Here is an 8,289-nt window from a genome sequence, read left to right as displayed (position 1 = left end):
GGTCAAACCGAGTCTTCTACTTCCGTTTCGGCTTATATTTGCAAATTTTATGGACTTTTTGCAACCTCAGCAGTTAACCATTAATTTTGAAGAAAAAATCAAGAATAAGATACGCATATATGTATGAAGAGACAAATGTAACATTTCATGATTATTTCGATATTCTTCAGTCGTGGTTTCTGAAATGGGTTTTCAAAGGCTAGGCTTCTCATATCAGAAAAACGAAGTTTGATCGGTTCACACCCAGTTAATGTCAACGAACTAATGTTTTTAAATTCTAATGTTAAGGAAAATAATATTATAAAATAGTTGGAACAAGAAACTAATTTTTGAAAATAGAATATGTACATACGCAGATATGCTATTATCTAAAGTCTGTTTTTATTTTCATTAAGTGTGCATGCAGGAATGAACAAAATTTTAGTTATTGAAAAATGTTGCTTTTCTTACTTACAATGAAATAGATATGTCAATATAAGAACGTTTTTTATTTATTAAGTAGTTATGAAAAAATCTAATTATTGGTTATTTTCAATAAATTATTAAAAAAAAAAAACATAGTAAAACACATAGTAAAATACCTATTTACATGGCATTTTTTCTAATTATTTTGCTTCTGTTTATCAATAGGCAAATATTTTGCTTTGCGACAATAGCAGAAATTCGAATATTCACTGTGTTTCGTCAGATATTCGCACACTCATCGGCGGCAGTACAACTCTCTTGTATCTCCCCTGCAGCAAAAAATAGAAGACAGTCCCAAAAAGAGTTAGTTCCGCACTGAGGAGCCGATTAGAGAAAAATCGATAATTATCCACATTTTCTAGTGTACGCACATAACTAGTAAAGCGCCATTTCAGTGGAACAGCAATATTTTTAAGCGGTAATATTTTAATTTAACAAAATGAGTAAGCGGCACATTCGTAGACTAATAAAAAACAAAAAGATATTTTTTGAGGAAGATTAAGTGAACTTACGGAAAGTGAAAGTAGTGATCAAGTTGTAGAAAGCGAGAATCTTCACTTGGCCTTAGATTCAAACCCGGATGCTGGGCCGAATGTAGAAATAGATGTAGAAAATACAAAAGGGAGCAATTTGAAAGAAAAATTAGTTCAGTGGTACCATAAAACTAAGCCGTCCAGAAAATGTTTTGACCTTTTACTACAAGTGCTTCGAAGTGAAAATTTATATGTACCAAAAAGTTACAGGTTTCTACTATGAGTACACTTTTAGGGCAGTCTGCAACAAAGTACATACAAAATATTTTGTATGAATCCATCATTTTAAATTACAATGTCGATGGAACCCACGGGAAAAAAGTCCCTCAAATCACACCCAAATCTACATATATGCAACGATAATAGGTAACCATGAATAGGAAAAAAGTAATCGAAAAATCTATTTAACAAAAATTACTTTTTACTTTCAGAGGCTATTTCTCATTTACCTAGTACAGAAAATTCTGAAGTACAATTACGCGCAGCATTCAGGATCCATAAAAAACGTTATTTTAAAAACTCATCACTAAACAAAACAATATAATTTGAATTACGCAGTATTATATTTAATCCAATATTCTACTTTCAATTGAATAACTGACTGAATTCTAGTTCCTCTGTTTTAAGAAATCACCATTTATGTTCAAATTACTACTTGATGTTATACTTAATTCACGGTATTAATGGTAATTTAAGAGGAATTTTATTTCCAGCATTTTATTTTCCAGTCCAATTTTAATGGCCCGTAGTCATAGTCAAAATAAAGTCGACTTTAAAGTTAGTTGCAGCTTTTTGACATAATTTTCAATGGGATATCTGTCAAAAAAGCTGCAACTAACTTTAAAGTCGACTTTATTTTGACTATGACTACGGGCCAATGATTTTACTGTAACTTTCTTTTGTGTTGAATTATTATTTTTTTTTTGTATTTTCTTGGATTTGTTTTAAGTGAGTGGCCTTTGAATTCTAAATTATGAAAAATGTTTAACAAGCTCGAGGCCCAGCACAATCAAGAGTTCCTGTGGATGCACTCAGTTTGAGGTCGAAATACATATCGACAATTGCAAATATTAAATAATAGGACCAAAATTTGAGTTTTATTAAATTGCTGGGCCCGGAGTTTATTAAAAATTTTTAACAACTTAAATTCAAAGATTTTAACCTGTAATTTAAAAAAAGTTCTACAGTATACAGTTTTATAACGCAATAAAGTCCAGCCTATCAAAGTGCAAGTGTGAAGTCTTTAAAAATTCGCGTTGATTTTTAATCATATTTTATGGAATAAATCTGAAAGTACCGTTCGCAAATAAAATTATTAAAAATCAACGCGAATTTTCAGAGGCTTCAAACTTGCACTTTCATGTGATAGAATTTATTAAGATATAAACCGCATAATCACATTTATATTAATGCAGGTTAAAATCTTATAAACTTTGATGAAAATTTAAAGTTTCTAAGGTTTTTGTAAGCGTTGAAACTCTGGCAATGTTTTTATGAGAAATTAACAAAATAGTTTTAACTTGCTTAATCTCGTTATCATAAACAGTATTTTGTCCTCGATAGTAAGTCATTGGCCACCTACTTTAAATTTTATTCTGAACTTATGTTAAGCTAGAAGTAACATCACTTAATATTCCCTACTTTCTACTTTCATTTATTTAGTTATAACTTAAAAGACTGAACTAAAAGTTCGACTCATGTAAACACTTATGATATGCAAGCAATAGGTGTGTATAAGTGCTAGAAGTTGCAGATTTTGCTGGAATTTATGTCAGCAAAACATGCATCCATCATTTTAATTTACACTAGCACTTTTTATACACACCTAATATGAATATTAAATACTTTAAGTTGCCACTGTATTCCCGAATTGGAAAATAAATTGTATGTACAAAGTAAACAACTTTACACAATTGAAATTTGGTATTTTTTTAAATCAATTTCATTTAGTACTTTTCGAACGAGTTTGAGACTATGGTTTTTTGAACTAGCCCTGAACTCTTCATTTCTGAACTAGTTCATGACTTTCTATTTTCGATCTATCTTAGAACTACCGAAAAAAGAACCAGTTCAGGAGGCGTTGTAAAGTTCTGCAGGGGGAGACAATCGTCACTTCGTAGGACACCGCCATGTAAAAAGGGACAGTTGAAAGCATGGCAAAAGGGTTAGAACTTGAACCAGTTCCGTCAAATATTGAGCTTGTTTGGCGCTGGTTCTGAACTGGTTCGGTTTGCTGTAGGGTCTTTGCACAACATGTGTCTCTTTATTCTTTGTACCAAGAAAGCAGTTCTCACTATTCTCTGCACACTCATTCATTCATCTTGCTTGCTAAGCGTTGAATGAGCTAACAGTGTGAGGCACAAACGACTGTCTCATAAATGCCAACCACTACATTCATGCAACTGTCTAATAAATAACTCGGCTCCATCGCCACCAAAGAGTAGTAGCCTTTAATAGGACTTTATGCGCAGGGAATAACCTTCGAAAATTTGACTTAAATCTATCCAGGGGCTTGAGTTAATTCCGAACAACAAAAACGGCTATCATTTAATACATAAATGTATGTACATATCTATATACGATAAGTCGAGTTTCTTTGGGTTATCCAGCTCAGTATCACGATCAATTCTCACGGAAACGATCCGGACCATTTTTATGGGTGTTGGCAGCACTGATATTAAACTTCTGTTTTGGTAGTAAGAAGAAGAAACGTAAACAAGCTACTTGAGAGAAAAGTATAACCGAAAAACAAAAATAGAAATTATTGAAGCGGAATTATTTGAAGTAAGTTAACATTTTAGTATTCGAAGTTGCAGTAATTTAATTACTTTATTTTACTATGTGTAACGTAGCTGATGTGTGAATCGTCGTCATCGGAATCAGCAAACACCAGCGGCTTGACGGAAGATCTTCTAGATTCATCCTCAAGTACAATAAGCACTTCAGAAAATGTAGAGGAGCGCGAGTTAAGGAAGGTATTCCTTATCAACAGCAAACAACCAAATCATCAAAACATCTTTATCAACAGCAAACATGTAAACAAAGCGACATGCATTTACGCATAGGTATAAATAGTAGTAAGCTAACCAATTGTAAACAGTTACGATCGCACGAATTAACGTAGCACACTGTTGCCGGAAAAAATCAAAGTTTATTATATCTTGTGGAATGTAACTCAAACTCACGCAAGAATTGAAAACTTTTTAGCTGTTATAGACATATATAGTGACCTCGAATTTAGGCAGCATTTTAGACTAAATCGCTCGACTGCTCTTATTTTAATTGGTAAGAATATTCATTAATAAATTGTGAAGTCCCTTACACATATATTTCCATTTACATATTTTATAGAACGCTATGGTGCAAGCCCCTTTTATACCAGCAAAGAACATGGTGGATTATGTAAGGTTGGAGCACCAAAGGAGATATGTATATATGCTTCTATGGTATATGGCGAATACCAATACATTTCGGGAAATCGCAAATCTGTTTAGTATGTCTAAGTCGACCGCATGGGAAGTAATAAGGAGAGTGATTGAATGGTTATTGTCAATTGGCCACGAATATGTTCAGTGGCCCTCTTTAACCAAGACAAGAGACAACATACGAAAATTTCAACGTTTGAAGAATATCCCAAATGTGCTGGGATGCATTGACTGTTCGCATATAAAAATAAAAGCTTCAGTTTCAAATAAAGAGGCATACTTTAACCGAAAGCATTTTTATGGCCTGCAGTTGCAAGCAGTCGTTGACGTGGATAAAATGTTCACAGACATATTCGCTGGAGAACCAGGCTCCTTACATGACAGTCGAATTTTGAGACGCTCCAGTTTATACCAAAGGGCGTTGAACGATATGGAGTCGACTTTTCCTTTCAACTCATGTTTGCTTGGAGATTCTGCGTATGCGAATGAATGTGAATGGTTAATAAGTCCATTTCGGGACAACGCATTTTATTAAAGTTATCCATTTCAAAAATGGCCGAACATCTGTTCATTCACTTACGCCAAACTTACATCAAAAAACAAAACGAACAAAACAGATCATAAATTGAACCAGTAGTGCGATTCTGAATCTTATTTTAACCACATTTCACGTTGTTATCTCTAGTTAACAACTTTTTTTNAATTTATCTGCCATCTCTGCCCACTTCTTGGTGTTCTCCAACTTGCCATGGAGCTTCTGGAACTTGCCGCTCGCCACATTCGGGTTTTCACCCAGAAAGTCAAGCATCGCGCTTAACTGCTCCCCCGATGCACGGCTCCTTTTCGTCGGCTGGATAGACATCCTGAAATAAAAGAAGTTCTAGTAAATTCCAATTAATAACTAAAATAACTAAATACTACCTTTTAAAATTGCAATACGTTGCTGGCGCTAAAAATTCCGTTTCCGCGGGAAGGAAATAAGTTTTTTTTCTTATTCCTCTTTGTACTTTTCGCATATTTGACATTTATCTCGACTGAGATGCCACATTTCATCATTTTAAATAAAAAGGAATAATCAGCTGTTTTTCGCTGTTAAGCAAGAGTTAGAGAATCACACAATTGTTAGTGCAAACGGCAAAAGTTGTTATGTAACCTAACAATTTTTTTATTGCTAAGAGTTACAGAATCGCACTACTCTATCTGTAGTGGGATTCACTACGCGATTTTAACAACATTCGTTAACGCGAAATCAGCTGTTGTTGTTAACGTCGACCAAGTTGACGACGTATAGTTTGGTGTTGTTATCAAACAAACAATTGTGAAGCACAAAATAAATAATTAATACATAGTGCAGATATGAATGTTTGAATACTTATCGCATAGTTTATCGCGTAGGGAGCGGCAGATAAATATGTTTAGGGTGGATCGGCGTATGCTGCGAGCTGCAGCCAACCCATTCGAATTACCACCGACGGAGTTCCGGAAATTANTAAGTATGTTCAGGGTGGATCGGCGTATGCTGCGAGCTGCAGACAACCCATTCGAATTACCAACGACGGAGTTCCTCAAATTATACCGGCTAGGACCAAACACGGCTGCCGATCTAGTTGAACGGTTGGAGGTACACATAAAAGGTTCTAGAATAACTGCGATTTCTGCTGAAAAACAGGTGAGACACTAGATCTTTAGGATAAATGCAGTTTTTTTATAGCTTCTCCTGTACTTTGGAAGGTTCTGTCTGCTTTGCGTTTTTACGCCACTGGATGCTACCAACGCCCTGTAGAAGAGCAGTGGGGCATCTCAATGAGCCAGTCATCCATTAGCCGTTGTATACATCGAGTGACGGATGAAATTAACAAACGATTGTTCTTAAGCGAGGTCAAGTTTCCCATGACGCAAATTGAGCGTCAAGCTGCAAAGGAAACATTTTCTTCAGCACCAGCGCCTTTTGTGGGGGGGGCGCTATTGGGGCGATAGATTGCACCCATATATCTATTTTGGCCCCGAAAAATAACGAAGAAGCATATTTGAACCATCATGGCTACCACTCGATAAATGTACAAATGGTAAGCTAAGTATTTTTATTAAAAGTGTAGCGCTAATTGCTTGTAATATTTTTATAGATATGTGATCCAAATTTGAAAATACTTAACGCCAATGCTAAGTTTCTGGGAGCACAGCATGACTCATACATTTGGAGTTCCTGTGCATGACTCGCTGCACATGCAGGATCACAGATCACATCGTTGTTGTTGCATTGTCATGTAAAATTTTTATCCGGCTCCCGATCATCGCCCAAAAAATAGATTACTTGTTTTATTATTATATTATTCGTTATTCGAATAATTTATGAAGAATAATAATTATTCGTATAACAAATAAAATAATTTATCCGTCATTCGAATAGTTTTTTTTTGAATAAACAAAGTTATTTATTATTTACGAAAAACTATTTTTTTCATTTGTTATTCGTCATTCGAATAAATTTTGCCCAACTCTGCTTATAATATAATATTCAATCTTTGAAAGCGAATATATGTACATAAATAGATTCTCTAGAATTCTACATCAACAAATAGCGATTTGGCATTGTGTGCCTTAATAAAATTTTCCTTACAGCCAACTCTCCCCATAGGAGGTTGATTGGCTACAATATGGTTAAAAAATATCGCAGTGATGGGTAATGGAGGTGTGGAAATTGCCTTAAAACGCAACATTAAATATACATATACCAATGATTTAAACACTCAACTTAAGTCCCAATATCTTTCTAAATACTGCGCACTTTCCTCCTAATCTAACCATTACTGAGTTTAATAATGAATACCTCGTGTTATAGGCTTTGCAGATAACCATGAAAATGTTTTCTTAATTGGTGGTTTTAATGCTAGGGCAACGACCGGCTCTTTTACTTATCAAAAAAGACTTACGCACCAATAATGGCTCGGTGTTGGACCTATCTTTTACCAACAGTGGGGTAGGTGGCAGACACCATCTACTCGTAACCATTGAATTCAGTGGAATAAAAAAATTCGTACTATTTTATTGCAAAAAATAAACTCATTTCTTCACTCAAAACGCTAGAATGTGAGGTAAACATACAAGAATTTGAAAATAAAATATTGCGCAAGAACTAGTACTGTCGGCAAAATGTCTAGTTCTACGCTAGTTCTGAGTTAGTCAAATTTTCTGCAGGGTATACGCTGTGTATGTATGTATGTGTATTATTAGCGTTTGATGGCTCCAGCAAAGAAAGTGAGTAAAAGTAAGAAATGGAGAAGAGGTACAGTGCAATCTGGTATTTGTAAAGCTGCTCCATGTGGTTGGACAATACAGATCTCACTGGAAAGGTACATGCGAGTTAGCCCTACATAAGTGCGCTCATCCACTTCAGCGCATAGAAAACTGACACTTGTTATTGAATATTAGCAACAAGTGCAATGGTTGCACTATTCATTCCAGCTAAATTTGAAAATATCAACAATTAATAAGAACTGCACATACTGCTTCAACGGCAAGGGCAGCTGGCCAAGCATTCCTTTCCCAGAAGAAATGCTGACGACGAGTCTGCTGTTTGGGGCATGAAAACAACAACAACAGTAAAACAAGCAATAGAGCATATTGAATTGCAACACATCAACTGCGGCAGTAGCGGGGGCGTTAGCAGCAACTATAACGGCAGCGCAGCGACAATAAAAAAAAACATAACGAGGATAGGGTAGCAGTAAGCTAGTGCAGGGTAGCAATAAGAACGAATATGTAATAGCGTTAGATGATTTTGGTTAGCCTGATCGTTTCATTTTGACGATAAATCGATCTTTAGCAGACTCACGACTTTCAACTGTTCACTACCGACTACTCCTACA

General features: G+C 35.2%; 1 pseudogene; it reads left to right on the top strand.

The window, feature by feature from the left end:
- The first annotated feature begins 5,834 nt into the window (after positions 1-5,834).
- On the top strand, positions 5,835-6,711 carry LOC108372822 (putative nuclease HARBI1; annotated as a pseudogene).
- The last annotated feature ends 1,578 nt before the right edge of the window (positions 6,712-8,289 follow it).

This window comes from Rhagoletis zephyria, unplaced genomic scaffold, assembly GCF_001687245.7.
Source record: "Rhagoletis zephyria isolate East Lansing unplaced genomic scaffold, Rhagoletis_zephyria_1.1 Rzeph_scaffold_06054, whole genome shotgun sequence".
NCBI classification, from domain to species: Eukaryota; Metazoa; Arthropoda; class Insecta; order Diptera; family Tephritidae; genus Rhagoletis; species Rhagoletis zephyria.
This window is presented reverse-complemented; position numbering and strand designations above follow the sequence as displayed.